The following is a 23,403-nucleotide window of genomic DNA, read 5'->3' as shown; positions in this document are numbered from 1 at the left end:
TTCATTTACGAACTTGGAGCAAATAATGCGCACGAAGCAAATTATAGCGTTTTGGAAAAAAATCCTATTTATTATACGGTGCATAATAGATAAAATGCCTCGAGTGCTGCATCCAATATTTAAATCGAGACAGGGTGAGTGAAGTGGAGGCGTATTACCGCTTTTCAACCCATCGGTCAATTCGCTTTGAAAAATAAGTACGTGTTCCGCAGTGGCGTTGTACATGCTGCACGACTCCTTTGATCCGAATCACTTTGCATTTTCACACTTCTACACACCTGCCTGTCTGCCTGGCAGCGAGCTCGTCTTTGAACACCCCATTTGTCCGAACCAACGCAACGCGGTAGACGCCCAATGCTCCTATTCGCTTATACGGGGTGTCGTGATTTATTTTTTATACCATTTGCAATAAGAACCAGAAAACTTACACGAACGTACCATAAGGAACCTACAATAAGCACTTTCTGAGTCAGGGAAGTTAGATTTTTACTCAGGTTTTGGAGAATCGTTTCATTTCATTTCAAAAGCGACTACAACGAATCGGTCTACCGCGAATCCATCCGTAAATCGGTAAAGTTGAAACAGTAATTATTGGCGAGCTAGATAAAGTCACATTAAAGATGCTGTAACGGTGAGAAAATAAAAATGCGTTAGATGAAATGTAGCAATAGCATTTCAAAATACGTATAATAATATCCGCGCAATACACTGCATTACTTGCCAACATTTTTGTTCAAGCGTCAAAACGGTCCTAGTGAATTTTTGTACACGGAATCAGAACGGTGAAATTGCAAAATGCTTACATAAGTTTATTCTAAGCATGTAAGATCGAAATCGTGAAAAATCAATTCAAAAGATCGATTGTTTATCCGTATAATTTCTGCTTTGCGTAAACTTGCCATTGCGTGATACGTGGAGTGAAGCTATCCGAATGAAATGCGAATTTCTATAATCTGGACGAATTGGAAAACCCTCGGAAATTGCCGAATAAAGGGATCCAGGAAGAACCACCCCTTATTGTTAGACGTAGCGGAGCGCAGACGCAGAGTTCCGACGTTCAGGCGGAGGTCGGTCTTTGAATAAAATGTAGCTTGTAGTATAGCGGGTCGTTACACGATGCCGGGGGAAATTCAGGTACCTGCTTTATCATCCAGCCTTCCGCGCCGATATTTGTCTGATAAATGTGACAGACGTGAGTCCGCAGGTTGTTATAACGACGCGCTGCGCAAACTGAGCCAGCAGTTCCCCCTTTTGCGAAAAAAATGTTTGCAGGAAGAACCTGAAGGAATTTCTCAACTGTTTTCATTTTTTACATAATTTTTTTCACATTAAAAAATGAAAATCAGTTTTACAGTTCTAATCGTAAAATCTGTGGTATATTGTAATATTCTTTTCGATCGATTATTGTCACTTGTACAATATTCACTTACAAAACCAAAGAAATATAGCAATCTCAACAACTTCGCAACGTAACCAGAAAATGTAGCCATTGACTGTTGTAAGCACACAGAATAGTTACTTTCGCCACATTTTCTTTCACTTCCAACAATATTCAAACCGTTGTTGTAACGATACTCGGCATTTTACCATATTTTTTTATAACAACTGTAACATGGAGAGGAATTTTTCTCACCGCAGTATCGCCGTGAGCTTATTTTATGTTCCGTATCCCGTATCTCAGCGAGAGCGAGTGGTATTCGCGAAATTTTCATCTTGCGGGCCCGGGGAATTCGCCGAAACTTTTTTCTGCCCTTCGTCGTCTCTTGGGCTTCGTCGCATTCCGTCACGTCCTTCCATCCAACCATGCTTTTCTCCAATCTATGGGGGATCCCATTTTCTCTGGCCCATTGCACCCTCGCTGCTTCAGAACCGTCCGAGCTTTTTCAATAAATCAAAAGACGAGAGAGCTTCAACGCGTTCTTTGTCAAAAGGGTTTCGTGGCTAGATGCACCGGTGAATTAGGGTTCTTACATGTTGCCCCATTCCGTGCCTCCTATCTTCTATCATCTTCCCTTATTTTACCCGCTACTCATCACGTTCCCCTCCCTCATGGTCATAAGTTTTCCTGAAATTTTCCTGAATTTTACGAATATCGGTTTTCAGTGGATCAATTTCTGATCTCTGCAGATGTGATTTTTTTTATAAAATTTCCTCACTGGTTTTTACCTATCGATTACTGATTATCGACCTACATGTTAGTTGACTTGATTTTATTCACTCGATAATGTTTACTCTTTGGGTCGAGACATATGTGTGAGTGTAATCATGGGTTGAAGTTTTTTTGGAAAAAACATTCGACTCTCTCGATGATCTCGACGCTGAGATGTTTTTAAGCACCTCTCTGATGTATTTTATACTAGTGCTAAAGAAAAAGAATTCATACTCACGTACACTCGGCTTTTAAACGAGGATATAATTCAATTCCAACAATTTCATGAATTTCCTTCGCGACTTCTGGAGGTGAGAATTCAAGTGAACTATGAAACAGCCACATAGTAAAAAGAAGTGGTGACTTTAAAAATTATCACCATGTTTAGCTAGATTGGGTCAAAATGAAAGTCATTGTAAAGGAAAAGTAATCTACGAATACATTGAAATAAATCTACTGTTTGTGTAAAATTCTGATGCGTTAAATTTGTGCCTAACACAAACCTGGAATGTCGGGGTAAACGATGTATATAGTAAGTAGCGTGTTTCGGAAAAAAATAATTAGCGATTTTGTACCCCCTAAAAAGTTCATTGTTCAGGTTTCAATAAAGATTCTGTCCTAATACAAGCGTTTCACGATTTATGCGTAAGATGACAATTATTTAAATTCGTGAAGAATCGTAAACAAACATTTTTTTTTATGTTTCTTAGATCAATCGTAATATCAATTTACGTCACAAGGAAGACCCACACTTGTAACATTAAGTCTCCATTTGACGTTTTGAGATGTGTATCTGACAACTGTTTCATTATTCATTCAATCTCATAAAATATTAATAATTTCATATAAACTTTCAATTTAGGAGAATAAAATTCGCGGTTGATATATCGTTGTGTCAGTGATTAACAGAATCTTTCTTTCAACCAACACGAACGTTTTAGGGGGTCCCATGATGGAAAATCGTTAATTATTTTTTTCTGAAACACCCTAAGCCAATATGTACGTATAAGGTACGCGTCTAGTTAATGGAAAGACAGGCGGGAAGCTGGTTGTACGGAAAGTTTAAATCGATGGCAGTCAGCAGAGTTGAGAGTTGAGAAATGATGTCATCATTCATCTTCATGAATTATAATCGCCGGCACGTGGTTGAATATCATTACTCACTAATGGATTGATGAAACCAGAAGCGTCTAATAGAAATTGAACAACGTTCAGAGCAAGACCCGTTCATTGACCAATTTATTACTAATTGAATGAGCATTCGGTAATTTGTAATTTATTTGTGCCACGTGATCTTGTACCAATAGGGCCATTCGGTGTATAAATTTGAATCTTACAACGATTGAACGAAAGAGTACCATTTTTTTCAATCTCGACGAATTCTCGATCATATTTATATTCTTCACGAGGCTAATGCTTCAATTTGTAGAGAGATATGTGCGATGTAGGTAGTATGACATATACAGATACTTGAAGGAAAGGAGCAACTTTTTGCTCTTGTCTTAGAATTCGGAGGGATTTCCCAAAGGTGAGGATTCTGCATCCGTGACATTCCCCAGTGGAGCCAAAGAAGTTACAAATTTCCTTTATGTTTTTCAATGTTTCTTTTTCCTTCGTAGGCCTTCCGTGCCACACTGTGAATGCCACATAATATATCTCTTCAGAAAGCTTCGGCCTCGGTGGTCGTTGTGAAACATGAAAAAAAAAAAAGAAACACAAATAATAACACAGCATAGAATCGACGTGGGAAAGTGAAGAATGCACGACCACCAGCCTACAAAGTGGAAATTTTTCTTTCAAAGCTGTTCAATTCAAAATTTCGAGAGTTCTTCAACAGAAGAATAAACCGACGGCAGAAAACTTTCAGCGAAATTTGACGCATTTTTTTAAACGGAACTTGAAAATGATTGAATTGGTATCAATGTATTATTCTAAAAATCTGTTGAAGTTGTAGAAGTTGATTTTGACCTGAATTATTTCAAGAAAGAAAAAAAAAACTCCCCAACGCGTGCCTGTGTTAAATAAGGTTCACCGAAGTAAAACAATGCTTCCAAAGTCTGCTGATTGAAAATTTTTAACGCAGAGCAAAAAGCTTGAGGGTGATTCGTCTGAAATATTTTCGACTCATGAGTTCTCCGTGGCAATTTTCTGAAGGAAATTGTACAATGTACAGATCCGGAAGAAATTGACGGACAACTGGAGATACGAATTGGCGTGGAGATATTGAAAAGTTCGTTTTGTATGCGGGAATGGGAGCGCGAGCGTTCATCGGGGGCAATAAAATTCTGGAATAGAAACGGGTGCGAAGCGCCGTGAGAGGCTTGCGGTTAAGCCGGGTGCAGGGTGGCTCTGGTTTTGGATTTGAGTACGCCAGGACGGGAAGGGAAGGAAAGCGAAGGGAATAAATAGCTCCCCCTCTATTTGTTATCAGTCGGAGACTAAAGCGCCAAGGTTCGGTTGCAGGGGTTGCATTCCGGGCCGGCTTCCGCGTTTCACCCTTACATACAAACGCGTTTCGCCTCTCTTCGCTTATCCGGGCCGAAACGCTCCGTCGGAATGAATACTTCTTTATTTCTTCGATTCCTTCGCCTCTTTTCCCCGTCGGCGAGATACGATAAGAAGGACTCGAGGTATGCGGTTGGACAAATAAAACGGATTCACTTATCACGTTTCCTCGATCAACGGGTTCCGGGTTGCCGAAGAAAGATGGCGAACTTCAATCGGTCACAGGGAAGCTTTTTGTTCTCATCTCAATGGATTTCAGCATGTCGGCTCGTACAGTCTGCTCAAGAATCGGTGCGTTTTATAAATTTCATTACCGGAACAGTCTCGCTTTGATTACTTATCAATGTCAATATAATTGGTAAATTGGTAAGCTACGAAGAAATTGTTGAAAATAACGGGAAAGAAGGCACCGAAATCATAAAAACAAGCTTATTGTTAACTATAGATTTTTTCTTTCATATCGTGTCAAACTGCAGTTTAAAAATTTGAGAAGTTAAATCGTTCGATTTTGTTCTACGATGTCTCATTTTATTCAAAAGGATATTTTCTGCAGTATCACGTGAACAGATGTCCACTTTTTTCACCTGTCAATTCAGTATTGATATTTGTCGATCACGATCAATATCGGTGCAATGTTCTAAAATTAAATTTTTAACTATGCCTGCATGATAGAGAAAAGTGTTTCCGTCAATTTTTCGAAAATGGTCTTCGGAATGAAATTATTTATCGTAGAGTGAAGTCGAAAAATTCTACTAGATTTTTTAATTATTTCAAAGTTCCTATTCAGCATCACAACAATTTATCAGCCTAGGAATTAAAAGAATTGTAACAGTTCAATTTTCGCTTCAAAGTTAGAGAAAACTCGATCGAATACGAAGAACGAATAGTTGAAAAAAATCTAGCGAAAGCAGCTGAAACGAAATTGCGGCAAAGGAAAAAAATGATCAGTCACACGAATATCGGACTCGTAGATTTTCTTTCGGTGATTCGCAGTAACCGGCGATATAGTAAAACGGCATTGGTTCTGGGCATTTGAACGATTTCATTGTCAGGAACCTCATACCCACATATTTGCGACCCATTACCATTCAGTGTTCATGCGTCTATAACCGAGGCGATCACCGATCGGCGTCTAGCGGAACGATGAAAATTAATAGAGGTTGTAAATATTGCAGTTAGACGGTGAAACGGATCGAACGTCGCTGCAATGTAGTATTCCGGCCTTATTATTTGGCTAATAAAACCTTAGAGCGGACGCAAGCGTTCCTGCATACGCAGGTTCTCGAGCCAACCGAACCATTCAGCTACCGGTAATAAATTTTCATTCCCATCTACGCACACATGCAGAGCCCCGCCGGACGGGGGCGTTCAGGTCCGCCAACCAGTGCAGCTTGTACAAGGGAAGAAGAGGTCACGGCTGCTAGTCGAGCATGTCTGATATTGCCTCAATTACGCTCGTCCGAACGCCGCAATGTTGCACCGTCGGTGACTGATTTTCCTTAATTATTTTCATTTTTTACAACGATCAAAATATATAATTTATACAACGCGAGCATGTTTTACGCCTTTTTCCATGCGTATTTTCCGTACGCAAAGTATCCGCAGTTATGACGATCGAGTAAGTTTGCGAATGCGCATGCGCAGAGTACGGAAAAACCACGTTCAAGTCCTTGGAGTAAAAGTGGTCTTTTCTGTACTGTACGTGCACCTAGCCTCGAATCCGTGCTTCGTGAAAAACCGCGTAATATACTCTTGCTATGTAACTCGTACACCAAGTTACATCTTAAAACAAATTAACACCCGATCCACACTTCGTCGAAAACTTTCGGTATGTTAGTATTCTTCTTTACCATGAGTATTGCTTGTACTAGATTTTTTTTTGCATCTGCTGCAACGACTTGTTGATGGTGGCAGCAACAAATTGCTGATCGAGGCCGTATTTAGCTGAAAAAATGTAGTCAACTCAAAACGTACGGGTTTACACATCCAAAACGAAAAATGTAATATTAACAATTACAATTGCACTAAATGGTTACTTGTGACACGTTTACTTGTGAATCGATCTACATTCAAACGATTACTGTAACGACACCTATTTTATTAAAATTCTCCAGTTCTATAAATCGAATTAGGTCCGTTTTATCGTTTTATCCAACCCTTTTAAGATTCTTGGCGTTAATTGCCAGCCACGATCGTAATACGAGGTTGGAACTACTGGAACAATTCAATTTCGTCGTACCCGTAGGCTCTTCGTTACTGGTTACTTTACCCTAAATGCCTTCAAAGAAACACTTCTGGCTTTCACCGATGACCAAACGAAACCGGATGAACCCATGCATGGTAATTTTACGCGCGAGTGGGTAGATTACTTTAATTGGGAATTGCAAAGTTTTATCGAACTCCAAGTTTTAGGATTCATCAAACTGTTTGTTGCTGGACTTTAGTTTATTTCCAGCGAAACACAGGTTCCAATATACATCACTGACTTCAAATTACAAATTTACACTTCGGTGCGAGCTTTTGCAAAACTCGAACAGCGGAGTGAATTGTGAGAATCGAGAAATTTGCGCGAATAATCTTCTTATTTTATAGGATTACAGCTGAACTGAAAATAATTTTTTTAAATCGGAGGCAAGACTGTTCTGAATAATTTTCGGAACAGTCTGTTTTTTTTCTCTTTTTTTTCAAACCATCAAAGTAACGTGAACCGTGTTGAAAAATTCATTCCCGCACGTTACGCAGGTACTATTAATTATAAGTCGTATTCACTGGTCGATCTTCCGGAGTCTGACCTCAGTCGTGACGCAATTAACCGCAAAAATGCACATGCAACGTGTGGCGCGAACTGAGAATGCTTGATTAGCTGAGCCGGTGCAGCAAGCCCGTTTGGAAAAAACAGCGACAGCCCTTTTTGCCCTGCGTTAGAAGCGGTAATGCGTAGGAGAGCATGTGCAGCTCCGCTTTAGAGAGCCACCTTCAGAAATTTCACCCTCTGCCAGCACACGGAAATTCATATTATCCGAGGCAATGTATAATGTATGTATGAGCAATTCCTTGCTCGAATAGAAAGGGTTCTGAATTAGTACTCTCGTTAGATTTGACGCGATAAAATTTTTCACAGTTTCCATTTTCAACATGAAATTATTTCCGAAAGAGTTTTCCGCTTGGCACTTATCGATTTTTACTAATCAAGAATCGAAAATTTTTAGGGATTAGCGAGTCAAAACTAATAAGCTGGTGTTCCTCTTTCATATACGACTTGCTTTAAAAAAAAAGAATTCATGAGACCTCGAACGTTCTATTTCAAAAACAATAATTATGTCGACCCCCATCGTAAATAATCATACGTGAGATTTTCGAATTTAAGTACAAAACTAAACTTTCCCAAAACGTGATGTTTAGAATTTTGATGTTCTTTTTTTGAAAACACAAAAAACAAGCGGAAAAACCAAAATTTTCAAAGCTGATTCGATCTGGTATGAAGTTTTATTGATTTATTATTCATATTTCGAATCGGATCTTCTGAAATTAAACTGATTATTTCATACATAATTTCCAAATATGTTCGGTAAATTGATTTTACATGTAATTGTCCGTATCAGATTCGAATAATATTTAGAAAAAGGAGAGAAATGGTAGAAATTCTTATCCCAATTTAAAAAAATTTCCATCACATCCAAGAGTCGAAATTAAGAACCCTTTCAACTCGAACGAGAATGACCCATACACGTCTGAGAGGATGTATGTAACAGGCGTATTTGCACGACGGTTACAACTTGGCGTGTATATGCATAAGGGAAAAGGTAGATGTCAGCAGAATCCAGAGGTGGATTGATAAGCACCTGAGCCCACGCCGTTCCGACAAGACAATGATATGGAAACACCCTGCGGAGTGTTTGATGGGGGTAATTTTCACGGGCGGATTCCCTGAAACTTAGGGAGACAGCTCGGGTGCCGAGTTTTTGGGAAACTAATAGCTGCCAGCGATTTTCCCCTGAGAAGTTACGCATTATTACACACCTGTGATACTTCCTCGCGGATGAACAGCCGAAAATTAGACAACGCGAAATTCCGATATCTATTATGAACCGAGGGTGCTGGCCGATTCAGAGTTGAATGATGCAGCAGTAATCAGCTAGGGCGAAACATCCAAAATTAGTAGGCGCGGTGTGAAAGATTAAGAGCCTTCCATCAAAGCTGCTGATTATTGTATCTCCGCAAAAGAACATACGCAGGCTTGATGCGTAAATTATACAGCTGGTTCACGAAACGAATGAAGCTGCAAAAAGTGGAGTAAACTACGTTTTGCTAATGCGAAGGAATAACAGAGAAGCGCGTTTGAACAGACTCGGAACTAAACATAATTTGCAGTCCAGTGATATAATTCTTTCAAGATTTATCTGTACGATATTTTCTGTCACTTCAGAATCAGTGGCGTGTGGAAAACTTATCGTCACTTTTAGTTCGACTTTCCCGGTTCAATTCCGCTTTTACACTCGTTATAAAATTCAATGACGATGTTCGTCTGTTGATTTGTCAAAGGAGTTAATCCTCTCCATTGTCGATTAGTCCGATGATTCACCCAACGTGAATTAAGACTTGGAACGTCATTCCGAGGACGTTCGATTCTCGCATGGATTTCCGAATCGATCGGAATCATCCAAATGATTTAACCATGTTACAACAACTGTGACTGCGTAAAAATCCCGGTGTAATAATTTGTTGTATCGAAATCTGTCGACAATAAAGATTCAACTTTCCGCTGTCTATTTGAGCTGTTTCGCAAAGAAAATTGTTTGCACTACTTCCAGTATAACTAGAGAAACTCGGACAGGGTTGTTGGAGTTGGAGTTTTCATGGAGAAAGTGTAAAATGAGGCGTTTTGGGGTGCGCAAAGGTAGACGTGGATGTTTGTGACCTGTTTACGAAGCACCCCCCTGGCTCGTTTCTCGTCGCGTGACAATTCGGACGGCGGGAGCTGGCTAGGCTATCAGCCGAACTGCCAAGACAAATAGAAGAGTTTCAAACCGTCATAAAGTTGATATTTGTTTTGGCGACATTCCAAAGCCGAACGGGCGAACGAACGGCAGCTTATAAAGTCTCTCTAGCGGTGTTGTAACGGCTTCTTTCCGACCGGCCTGGATATATCGTAATTACTGAACTTTTTTTCGTCCTCCTTGCAATCCCGCGGATTTTGAACTCTTTCGCAAACTCTGCAATAACTGATATCGAATTTTTCCAGCAAGTATCGTCGCCCTCGATTGATGAATACAGTTTATTGACCGATTGGGAAGACCAAAGTTGTGTTACTGTGAGTAAATATCAGGATTAACATATTATTGCCTGTTATTATTTCCGTAATATCATTGAACGAGCATTATTTGAAGAAACTTAATTCATCAGTATCAAAATGTCTCGTACGAGTGAGTATATTTCATTCAATTAAACTTTTTTCCAATCCCACGGAGGCAATTATTATTCGATCGATTTTGATACTTACAAAAAAATATCATCGCGAGGTTACTGTTATTATTTTCGTTTCGTGTTTGCAAGCGGATAGAATAATATAACGAACGTTGGAAAATCGGTATCCCTCCTCCCCTCAATTTTGGCTGAAATCGATTTCCCTATCTACGGTGCAATTTCTATGCCTGTTATAACGTTTAATTACGTACAGATTATACGCGTCTCTAACACGTTTAACCTTTAATGGGTGTATAATAATACAGCTCGATGCGGAGCAAATATTTACCGGGACGATGGCGCCAATTTGTGGTGCTGTATCCACAGAGACTCTTGATACACGTTGCGTGGATGCTGGTGTCATTATCGTGACCGGTAACCGCAGACTTGGAAGTCACGCCACAAACGCTGGCAATCTGTTAGCCTGTTCCAACAATGCCGACAGGCTTGATCCAATGTCTGGAAATTTCTGCAAGCCCACTTTCCGATCAGTCATGTTTGATTTATTGCTGTACTACGGTTTAAACTTTTCGACTCTTTTACTTTCATTCGTATATATGAATGTTGTATCGATATTTTGTCAAGTTTACAGCTACAATCTTCTTACCTCAAGTATTAAAAACTGTTCAATCCACATCCTTGCTTTGGAAACTTTATGGAGATACCCTGTAATAATTCCCGGTTCATGGTAACCCATGTGAGGGAAAAAATAAAACCTCAAAAACCCTCGACTTGGGGATGAATTCCTACAGAAGGGTTTTCTCCGTAAAGGTAGGGTCATCAAGGTCAAATGCTCTAATTTAAGTTTATTAAAAATTATTTTTTACTGCTGAAAATTTTGATTAAGGGTAACGAACCCTCGTCAATAATTTTACAGAGAAAGATCCACGCTTTAATTTTGCACGGCATTTGACACGTGACTCCGGAATAAGGAAAAAAAAAATATTTTCACAACGTAAAAAATTTTAACCAGTAGTAATGCAATAACGTTGTCACGCTTTTTGCATATTTTTCTGGTTGAAAACAAATCATGGTTTAGTCGGCTGTATTTTTGAGGTGTTAAAAAACAATGCTTGTCCGTATCGGGGCCGTTTTCCTCAACAATACAAGAGAACAATAGCAGGTGGGTTCAAACTATCGTCAACGTTACAGTACGAAATCGGGTCATTCGATAAAACCGAGTTACATACACTTCGCTACATAAAACACGCACATCATTCATGGAAATGGCCGATATTTAGAAAAAGTTGAAGAAATAGAATTACGGTGAATCTTTCAGTAATTCAACTTGCAATTATAATTAAATCGGTTTTCAGATTTTGTCGCGAAAAACGATAGAATTCGATGAAAAAGTCCAAAGAAATAAAAGTTCACAACAACGATAAATGGTTACTTAAGCGACAAGAGAAAACTTTTATTGCAATGTTATCTGTACAAGCGGATTGAGAAAAGTGAAATCGATTCAATCAAACTCAATATGACGGTCAAATTTATCACCAAGATAGTGGCTGTATGAAACTGAAAATAAGAATGTTCAATATGTTATAAAAAATAGTAGCAATCGATCGAATAATTCACGTTATGTGTAAGTTTAACGTGTTTTGTTGGATTCAATTGAAACCAGGCCAAATCATTTTCTGGAATAAAGACGCATATTTTTTTATTGTCACCATTGTCTGTACATATAATTTATGTCACAATTACGGTAAATTTTGGAGTGCCGATAATTTTTCGGATCTCGAAAGCATTGAAGGATAAATATTTGCATGGTTTCTAAGTGAATTCGATTAATATAGGCCATGTTGTAAGCAACAATTTTTTTTTTTTTTTTTTTTTCAATCAAACTAAGTTTTCCTTATCCGATTTTTATTTTGATGGGCTTATTTCGTGGACCATAGAGATCTGCGAGTATCGTGTGAAAAAAAAACTTTACAAACGATTAATTATCTCCATATAATAGCGTACAAAACTGTATTCGTGTAAGTATGGCACAAGAGAAGTTCGTTAAAAATCGAGATATGATCAGCGTGTAAAATGAGCCCCGAAACATTAGAATCGTGCGAAAAAAGCCAAAGTGCAATCATTTTGAACGTTCTAATTGCGAAAAAACCTTCGCCAAATTGTTCACATCTCAGTTCGCGTTGTTCAAATTTGTTCAGTTTCCGTTCCGTGACATTATATTGGAAACATTTTTCATTCGCGTTAAAAAAAATGTAATTTCCCGTGATTTTACACCTCGCCTATCTTTCGTTTCGAACGTCGTTGTTCTCGATCTCGTCGTTGAATCGGAGCACAAAATTTCGCCACTCTTTGCGCAAACCCCTCATAACAGGGCAGCATCGAATCACGAGGCAAACACGGCGATGCAGAGGAGAGGCTGCGCCTCTTGTCTTCATATCCGAGCGAGGGAAACCTTCCTCGCTTTTCTCACCGCCTAATACGCGTGTATATATATAAATACATATGTGTTTACACGTGTACATAAACACGCCCGACCCCCCCGTACATCTACTTAAATACGTACATATGTCGAGCGTATACCTCGTACTCACACCGGCGCCTTTGGGTCGAACATCGGCTTCCACATTCGTCCTGCGCCTCAGCCCGACTCGCAATAACTCGATCTTGCCTCTCCGTGCTTGACTAATCGATGACTGAAGGGCTGAGGGAAAATTCGTCGCGAAGAAAAAAAATGACCGACGGTTATTATTACGGTTTTCTTTTTCTTTTGCTTTTTTTTTTTCATTTTTCAGGCGACGAATTCCAAACTTGCGGCGTATGTGTTGACAAGAAATTCAAGTACATGGCCGTGTAATGTACGTATAAATTGAAACGTGCATGGTACGTTTTAGAAATGATGATATGAAAAAGTAATCGGAGAATTTGAAAAATTGAATGTACAACTCTTTGGATTTTTCCCGTCTCAGACTAGTAAGGAAAAATCTACACTGTGCTTCGATCTCCGGTTAGGATATGCTACGTTTTATTGAAAATTAAATTTCGAACTATGGGTTGAAACGTTTTAAGGTATAAGGACTGTAGGAACGTGTGTGCAAAAAAATATGGGGACGAAAATATAGGCCGATGAATGAGACAAGAATAAAAAAACAGAGGTATACACAAATCTTTCAAACATTAAATACCAAGGAGGAAGTTATCACATGAAACGTGTACTATTAAAATTTCTCAGTAATCGTAAAGGTTTGAAAAAAAATTGTTAGTTTTAATAAAAATTCAAGAATTGAACATGAATTAAAAAAAAAAAAATGTACAAAGAATCAGCTAATTAATTGTTCTTTCCAAACTCAAAATTGAATTGCAATAGATATCTTTACGTTGGTCTATTTTTTTTTTTTAATGTACCAACTATTAAATTGACAAATCAGAAATTTCAGCACTTTATGAGTTGAAATTTTCAAACCAAAAAATTTGTAAAATATATGAGTTGTAAGATATATAAACCAAAAATTGAACGACAGAGTCGTAACGAGACAAAAATTCGAATTGATCGATTCTTCTTCTTCCTCATTGGCTACGTTCAAAGGCAAAGTCAAAATCAAAATCGAATGAATCAGTTACAAAATGTATTTAAGCATTTGATAGAATATTTCGTAAATTCCAGCACGCGATCTTAATGGCGGAAAGGTTTTATGACAATTCATAGTTTCATTAAAAATATTCTTCAATTCCAGGTAAAAATAATCATTTATTTATCACTAATTATATCAAATGAGTACTTAGTCAGTTAGACGACGATAATAATTGATACTTCGATCACATAAATTGATGTTGCAAAAGAAAAGTAAAAAACAAAAACCGATTGCGAGGCAAAACAATCGAGTCGTTCGATTAATCTGGTTTGAAAAATAATCGATTATGCTCGATTGACCGGGAAAAAAATCGATTTAATCGAAAATCCCACCTTCAACTTGTCTCCATCTACGGTGTAAAGTGCATTAAACTTGAAGCAATATTCTTGCGCCATTGCGCAGCTCAAACCGAAGGTTGACTCGGTTGACTTTTTAACGTTGATGCAGCAACTTTACCGGTCCGAGATAATACATGAAGGGCGTACGTAGGTATGTACATAAATTTACCTAATTTATTAGGTGACATGGTACCCGGGTGTTCTGGTAGGCTGATAGATGCAACGTGTACACCATAGGACCGGATTAGTTACGTGTTGCATGGATCTACTCGTCCTACTCGTCCCGCACGCACTGCCACGTTGATTTATCGGGTTCGTACCGAGAATCACAAACGATTCCTTTTACTAACGATCAATTGTGATCTTCGTGATTTATTCCAAGCTACTCCGCGATCAATTCAGGCCTACCTGCAGCGTGAATTTCTTATAGGACCTTCGTTATTCTTATGATTAATTAATGCGGGCACAGGCTTTTCATCGTATCTTAAAAACCATGAAATTCCATGGTAGTGTCACTGGAAATAAATATGATATTCAATCGTTCGTTATTAATACTTTGTCAGAATCTAAATTGAGTCACAACATTCCGCGGTTATTGCTTGGTATTTCATTCGTCGTATTTTCTAAGGATGAAATAATCTGATCAATCGTAAAGGATCGATACAAATTACTGTATAACGAAGAGAAATTGCAAGCATCGCCTCTGTAAGATGAAATTCAATCCGGGTACGTCGGAAAAATTATTTTACCCCTGTCGAATGACGAATCAATTGAAAAAACTAGGTATCGACAGAATAACGAAAAAATTTGTTAAATGTGAAACTGGCAAACACCATTCTTATCCGCTAAATGTTCCTGGACTTCACTGAAATTTCATGAGGATGTAAAAAATAATCGTTACACTATGTGCGACGTTTGTCAAATGTTCGCATTTGCAATTGCGTGTTGTTATTCGGTGAAATATCCTAAATACCGTGGCGGGATATGCGATTGTATAACACGCAATTTCGTCAGTTTTAAACGAACTAGAGAAGTCCGAAATTCCGGGCAGTAAAATAACGTGCGAGAAAGCCGCGACTTATTATACACGATAATAATGAAATTATGTAATTCACCTTGTTTCGCAACTTATATTGTACAAATAGGTGATTTCAAAGGTAGATAATAGGTACTTTCGCGCCTTTCCATTCCATCATCGCATACTTTACTTATACAAGACTTTGGAGAAATTGTATCGCGGACACGTTGAGACAATATTTAAACGTATTTTCATGATTTTAAATCCAAAATGAACGAAACAGTTTGTCGCATAGAGATTTCAAATACGACGATATTTTTATCCTCCGATTCTTTGAGTCTCTGACAATACCTCGGAACAATAAGCCGTACAACATAAAATGTGAAATAATTCATTTTATAGCAAAATCTATTTTTATCATGAGAAAAAGTGGCAGAATTTTTCTACGATAACAAGATTAGAAATTAAACAAATATTCGTTGATTTATTTATATAATGTAATGTTGCTCTGAACTAGAATTTATTTGTTTCAATTACCATATCATTGCACCAGCAGCTGAAAATTTTTTACTCTCAAACATGTCGAACTGTTTCGATATCAACGAATTCCAGCACTCGGTACAGTTATTTGGAAAGTGCAGTAGTTTTGATCAGAATTGTTTGGTTACGGAATGTTCACCATCAAAACCAAAATTTCTATGTTTCAGCGAAACATTCCTTTCGATTTACTTAATTACCGTATTTATCATTAGCCAAAATTCACCAAATTTTTTTCCGCGCATATAAATGAGATTTATGACTCTTTGAAAATTCAATACGATTTCCACCCTTCTGCGATACATTGCGTGCCTATTTCTCCTACGTTCTTGACTCTCGTCCCGTCGCCCTACAATAACCTATGTACCCACGTATAGATTATGTGTATATAGGTATACACACGCATATACACGTAGATACATACCGCACATGCGTATACATTAGGGTAGGTTTGGTACCGAAAATTAGATACAAATTTTCTACAAGAATTTCTCAAACGGTATATTCGGTGTGCCAAAATGTAGATATTTCGATAAAAACTGTTATTTTAAAAGAGAAAAGAATATAACAAAAAAACCTCTGAGATTTGAAAAAAATCAAGATATGTGTCTATAAAACTGCCGATCGGATATTTTGACATAAGTATAGTATTGTACATTTCATTAAGCAAATTCCCTTGTAAACAAAGCTCCATTAATTATATATCTTCGCGAATGGTAACGTCGTCGATATTTCGTAATTGGCTAGTGCTGTGCGATTAATCGATTAACCAGTAATTCGGTCGATCGTTATTGAGATTAACTTTCTTTCGAGTACTTTCGAATAACCGATTAAACAAAAAAAGTATTAATCGAACGAAGTCGATCAATCGAAGCTGCCGATTGATCAACAAACCGCACAGCATTAGTACCGACAGCTCATCCTCGTACCGTTACGTTCTACAACCAAGAAAAAAAAAAACAAACAATGATATTACCGAACAACAACCAAAAACATCCCTGTCCAACCGTATACGCGTATCGCGCGTTTCTCGACAAGAAGACGGTCAGTCCGACAGTGGGTGTGCAACGAGGACGAGGAGACGACGGATCTCCACCCCTGTTTCGCCTCCCCCCCCCTTAAGCTCGCGGCGCTTTGGCACTCGGCGCACCCCCGGATTGGCCCCGGTTGTCCCGTCGAGGCGCGGGCGTCTCGCCCGTTCACTTCGAAAGAGCTCGCAGGCTGCAGTCTTCGTTCGTTGCTCGTCGCGTTCGCGTCGCTTGTCGTCGCGCCGAAACTCCGTCCGCAGGTGCAACGCATGTGCGTTCGACACGTCTCGTCGGCGTTTCATTTAATACGTGAGATACGCGCGTACGTGCACGTTTCATAATTAATTACGGAGTTCGCGTTGTGCGGGTAATTTATTGTACGTTGAAGGTTTGTTTTCTTTTTTCTTTTTTCTCATCGGTTATCTTGTATCAACGATTCTTCGTTCGTTTTTTTTTTTTTTTTTTTTTTTTTTTTTGGAGAAAAAATCAAATTTTCACGATCCACGCGATATTTGGTTCTCAGTTTTGTTGATATAGGATTATATGCGTTTCTACCATTGGTTTATATCATCGCCTGACCGACATCCCCGGAATGACGTTACGCCTCGATGAGATTGGTAAGATTCTATTCTATTCGATTTTATCGTCGTCTTGTTTTACTATATACTTGTATACGAGGACTTGTCATTCATCCGTTCGTCGATTGTCACTCTTACTACGCTTCTCCGTATCTTTTGTCCCCCACTTTACTATACGTACTACGTTTTACTATGGAATACGTTTTATGCATCTTTGTTTGTGCGATGTACACGACTGTCGGGTCATTTCGGAGTTAGTCGACGATAATTTTTGATTTTTTTATTGGAAATACTTGTATGTACTCAAAAATTGAAAAATTTGTGTGCGTAACTTAATAAAAAAGAAAAAAATTTGACCTAATTATTTCTTTTGGTCAATATTTGAGTATGTAATAAAAAAGAAACAGGCCTTAGCCCAACTACTGTTCCGATGGTAAATTTTTTGAGGGATGAAGCAAACTCTGTGGAATCTTGTACATTTTTTGAGAGTACGAAACTGGTATACTGTGACTAAATATTACACAGACGTAGTCGATTATTGTCATTCGACTCTTTTCGATCAATGCTTCAAGGACGTGAAAATTTATGGTAGGGATTTTATCGTCTCTTCCAGCTTCGTCAGCTGATAAAACTGTGAGAACAATTACTTTTTTGGAATCAAAATTGGAACGTAAAGTTTTATCCAACATTTACTTCGTGCAAATGATTTTCAATTTTCCTACAATTTTGGTCCGAACAATGCTTTGATTAAAAAAAATTTCAAATTTTATATTACCTATTCAATTCTCGATTTAGTCACTATTTAACGACCGAACATTGTGTCCATATTATTATGTATTTTGTGCGGAACAATCGGACACTACGCATTTATACGCATATCTGTACAAACTTGTTGCAATTTTTCTCACGCAATCTGTAAAATCTTGTGAATTAACGTATTTCTCTACGTTTTAATTTGCATACGTCAATCGAACGTTTCTTGTACATACGCGTTGCCGGTTTAGGCAGCAATTAACGGCCTGATTAATTAATGCGGCGATCGAGTATCACTGACCAGGCATAAGAGCTAGCTGCTACGTTATACCTGTGGAGAGGCCATTGAGCAGTCCTGTAACGTGTTCTTCGCGTTATCAGATCCTACACGCCGCGTATATTGTAAATGGAAGGAAGTAGTTTCGATGCTAGGTTTACTTTTTGCATTTCCATATTCTCAGTCTGCTCAAGACAGCATGAAATTGTACATCCGCTATCTTTTCTTTCTATTTTTTTCTCGTTAAAAATTTTGATTAATTGTTATATCACGTGACGTAAATTGTATCTTGTATATTATATACCTGATTCGAGAATTAATTCTGCAGCCTGTCGAAAAGCTCGGACCTTCGTTTTTGGAATCTTATTCCAAATATTCATCACTCATTTGTCTTTTTGATATTGGAAATCATTCCTACTATATACAATGTACAGTGATTTACAAATCAATTTACAGTTCATCTATTTTGCGATCGGGCATGAACGACAAAAATATCGTCATCGTTCGATCACGTATAAGTACCGATCGTCCTTCCACGAATTAAGTAAATCAAAAACCAGCAGTTGTGAAAATACGTTGTGTAAAAATTTGTTATTTGTGAGTGGATTTTGAACCTTAACAAGATCCGTGATGACGGTGTGTTTATGAAAGCAATGATACAAGCCGAAAACCAACTTGTGCCAATGACCGTTCCCCCATTATATAATTGATGGAAATTAACCGACCGTGTAAAATTAGTATCGGTGTACGTATTGCCGCGTATCAGAATCGCAGAACGTATCCGCGTGTTGGGTTAATTATTCGGATCGTTCCCGCAGTTGAACCGATGCAACAGTTGCACACAGAGATCCGAATATAAAAAAAAAATCCAACTCACCGCGTATCTTTAAAATATCTCTTTTTTGATTTTTCATGCGACAAAAATTACTCTCAACATTATTATTACTGACAAGTAATTTTCTTTAAATTTGAACTGCAATTATAGCAGATCTTATACGTATAGCTATATAATTAGGTTGAAAAAGAATAGTTTTCGAAAATGCGAGTTTCGATCCTACGGTACTTAAAACAACAATGTACATTCAAGGGAGAATGTTACTTTACAGAATGATCAAAGGCTGATTGTAGAATTTCATTTGTACAACGAAAGGATGAAATGTTGAATAAATATTGTCTCATAGTTTCTCGACAATTGTAAAAGTATTTAAACCGTTATCGTAACCATACACCAATTTTCAAGCGACTGTATATAATATACAAAAATGACGGAATGTTTTTTCAAGTGCAAAGAAATATTTCACATCCAAGTGTAAATCGCACAGCGATGTTGCAATGATACAGGAACAACGATATTATACGATAACCGATATAACTCGACGTGTGTTGTTACACAAGACTTGTTATTTTCCTTTGCTCCGTAATTACGCGTATAATAATGTATCGCATTGTTACATCATTCTGCGTTTCGTCGAGGCAGCAGAAGGAAAGCCTCCTGGTAATGTACAACGTTTTAGATTAAAACTGATTAATCCAAGAATAGTATGATCAGGATTAACGACGTCGTCTCGCAAAAGGCAGCCGCCCGCCTCGTTCCATCGCACGTACCATGCAGCTCAAACGTTTCCCAAGGGTTCAGGCTGCTTATTGCTACTGGATGGGCCAGCGCAGTGGCAAAACCCGTGGAGAAGGAGGCCGACGAGAAGGGAAAGGGAGGGAAGGGGAGGGTCTGGGGTAGTTTAATTGTGGCGCGCAGACCCTGCAAGGGCGCTCTGGCTTTCGACGGCGTAAGTCAGAGGGGCGCGCGATGCATAAATGCGAAACATCGAACCTAAGGGCTGCTGGTTAAAGATGCAGAATTCGCGTGCGAGAGTTGTAACTATTTGTAGGGGGAAGCTGAAAGTATTAACATCAGGGAGGAATTCACTATCAGGCAATTTTGTTAAAACGACTTTCGAGTTGTTGGCTCTTAGAAATATGGCCATTATTCGTTTGGTATGGCTTACGAAATTTCAAACAATTTTACAATTTTGCCAACTGACGGTTTTTTCTAAGCATGCATTGGTCACCGACTTCAACCTCATTTTCCAGGTGACCGTGTTATTCCAGTGAAGTTTGAAAATTATACTTTAAACTGTCGCGTTTCTTCATTTTGTCCTTTTCTTGGTCAATTCGAAAGGCAGGTCAATATTGTGCCGACAAGTTGTCGGATCAGTTATAAGTGAAGGTGCACATTTTTTTTTCTCGAGGCTCTCAATTCGAAAAAAACTATTAATTCGATGTGATGAAAGTGGAAAAAAAACCTACAGCAATACGCGTGCCTCTTGACTTCAGTCCTTTCAACCGCATATAATATTTATAAACAAAGAACACCATTTGTAATAATTTTCACTCCGAATCAATTTTTCACCTCAAACACGAACAAGCTTAATTCACACTTTTATTTATAGAATAATCGATAAGTATCTATAAAAAAAATTCGCAAAGATAACATAAAAACTTTTGCCTGGAATATCATCAAAATGGTGGAAAAAAAAAAGAAAACCAGAAAACTTATATCGATTGCATGCGTACTGTAGGTATAAATATATGTATTAAATGGAAATATGTATACCTATATACACACCTTGTACATTGTAATATACGTGTAATAATGCAATGGGATAAAACTGGTTTTCAAAGAACCAGATCCAGGCTTAAGCCGACAAGGGTAGAGCATCGCGGGAAGGGGATGAGAGAGAGGAGAGAATGCAGGAGGGGGAAATCCAAACAAGAAAGTGTTGTAACAGAATGGTTATAATAAATAATACATTGCATAGCCGCCCGAGTTGAAAGATTTAAAAAGAAAAAAAAAAGAAAAATGAAATCTTATGCATCTCATCGAACAAAAGATCAATCGTACCCTTCGTTTATACGTTTTTTTGTTTTCGCATAAAATCTGCTTGTCATATCGAGGGGTGCGTTTTATTAAAAACATGCATTTGCTGAATTCAACCTACATACGGGGATCATTCAGACTTCCATACTTATCCGATATATTTTTACAACGATTCGCACGTTTGAACTTACACGTAATCTCTTTAAATTATATTGAAGAATTTTCATGGATCAGAATTTAGAGATGTAAAAAATAAAAACGATTGTCCAGCTGCTAATTTTTTCGCAATTTACCTTAGATTCTAATCGAAATATGTGCTGTATGAAACTCTGTAGAAAAAGGATGGTAATTTTCAGAATTCTTGAAAAGGTGTTATTCTTGGCTTCGTAAGATATAATCAGCGATAATTTTGTTGAAAACAATTGCTTTAGTAGCAACTACAGATAGCAGATTTTATTACAGATTTTGTTTTCACACATTCAATGTTGAGTGATTTTTTTGAAATACGATTACGCGAAAATGAAGAAGCGCTTATAGAAATTCATCACATCCGACAATATCTCGAGTTTTCTTCATTCTTTCGTTTCATCAAATTCGGGAATGATCCCAAGGCTGATTTACATTGAAAGTAACGAAATTGCGAAAGAGTGCAGCAGCGTTTCGTGCGTATCAAGAAAACGACGAGGGTGTCGAGGAGCGCTTGACAGATTAATGAAGTGAAAAGAGGAGCGAAACGCGCGAAAATCCCTCCTCGCGACGATGCGCTTAAGACGAATTTCGTGTCGAATCTGTAGGATTTTTTTCCTCGAGGGTTTATCGATTCCTAAACGCGGGGCTTTGGATTTCTTGCTTCTCGAGCGCTGCAGGCTCTCCAGCTCTTCACCATCGACGGAAGTAGCATTTAGACGCCGTTAGACACCTCGGCCGAACTTTTACGTCCTCGCCCTTGGGATGAAAAATAGCCCAACGTGCAGCCTCTGAATCATTCAGTCTTGAAACGAAAGCCGGTGACGAGTTCACCGCTTTTGCAAATTAGTCAGGAATAGATACGCGTACCTACGACGTTGCTAAACTCGCCAAAGTTACCGATACCAACCAAAAGTTAGGAATGGAGAAGGAAAGGTGGAACAAAATTATTTTCAATTTTATTTTACGTCAGCTTTTGTCTCGGAAAAATTGTGGTAAACTTCTGAAAATTAACTAATACCTGTGAGATCATTATTTGTCAATCAGTTCATAATACTGCATTGGGTGTAGTTTAGCAGCTTTTTCACGATAGGAATTGGGTATACCATAAATGTGCTGAAACTTGGTCATGTGAAATTCTTCTTTTTTTTTTTCATTACTCTGAAAAAATCTTTATACGTAACACGCAACTACGAATACAATGAGGCGTTATAAATTAATACAATTAAATCTTTTCATAAAATCAAACACCGATTTTTTTTATTCGTGTATTACATAATATAGGTGCATAGAATATTTGACAATAATTATAATCGAAATGAATATTTTCTTGGATTCGAGGTTGCAGTTTTTTTTTCCATTTTTTCAAGTTTCATCGTGGTTTTCTCCATTCGACATATACTAAATTCCGGCATAAATATCATCATCGGGAATAACTGTAATAACACGCTTTGCCCGACATTCTGTGATTAAATTCCCTCCCGCAACTTTCCCGTTCACCGAGTCGCCTAAATAAGTAAATCATCGAAATGTAATAAAAGAAAATGTAAATTCCGAAAGCACGCGTACAACAAATATACGCGCAAAAGCTGCTGCATCGGGAGTAAAAGAACGAAGCATAGCACAAAGGGGGACGCAATTCGTTTATGTATAAGTACAGAAAAAGTCGTAAAGAGACGTACACCGCACTCGATCTTCCCTTCCCTTCTATTCCCTTTGCTTTCTTCGCACAGTACTAAAACGCAACCGGGATGCGGTTCTCCGTATGCGCAGACACCCAGGAAAAATTATCCCCCCCCCCCCCCAGGCGGCAACCCTCGAACAGAGACGGGATGCGCCCTCCGCCCTTGCACTTCACGGTGCTGAGCTGTCGCGATTTAGTGCGTTACGTTGCCTCGGATCTCCTCCTCTTCACCCTCGGATGCAGGCAGGCTGCGTGCTTTTGCAACCCCCTGAAGGGTTCCGAGCGGGGTGAAGAAGGGATCAAGGGACGCGTTTATCTGCCTGTATGCAGAACGTTTCGGAAAGTTGAGAGATGTTTGATTATTTATTATATTTTGTAACGTTGTCGGTTATTGCGAGAAAATTCTGTGTAGCAAAATGAAT

The 23,403-nt window shown here is 38.4% G+C and overlaps 1 protein-coding gene across 6 annotated transcripts in view; it reads left to right on the top strand.

Annotated features, from left to right (window-relative positions):
* The first annotated feature begins 16,830 nt into the window (after positions 1 to 16,830).
* LOC124179627 overlaps positions 16,831 to 23,403 on the top strand; it is an 81,362-nt gene continuing 74,789 nt past the window's right edge. For 4 of the 6 annotated variants that reach the window (XR_006870112.1, XM_046564219.1, XM_046564218.1 and 1 more), the window contains exon 1: positions 17,078 to 17,245. The gene's annotated coding sequence lies outside the window, so the exon portion shown is untranslated. Of the gene's footprint in view, positions 17,006 to 17,074; positions 17,246 to 23,403 lie in introns of those variants that run through there. The other 2 variants (XM_046564216.1, XM_046564220.1) reach the window with 2 other exon arrangements.

Source organism: Neodiprion fabricii, chromosome 4 (genome assembly GCF_021155785.1).
Source record: "Neodiprion fabricii isolate iyNeoFabr1 chromosome 4, iyNeoFabr1.1, whole genome shotgun sequence".
Taxonomy (NCBI): Eukaryota; Metazoa; Arthropoda; class Insecta; order Hymenoptera; family Diprionidae; genus Neodiprion; species Neodiprion fabricii.
The sequence above is the reverse complement of the archived record's forward strand: the minus strand, read 5'-3'. Positions and strand labels throughout refer to the sequence as shown.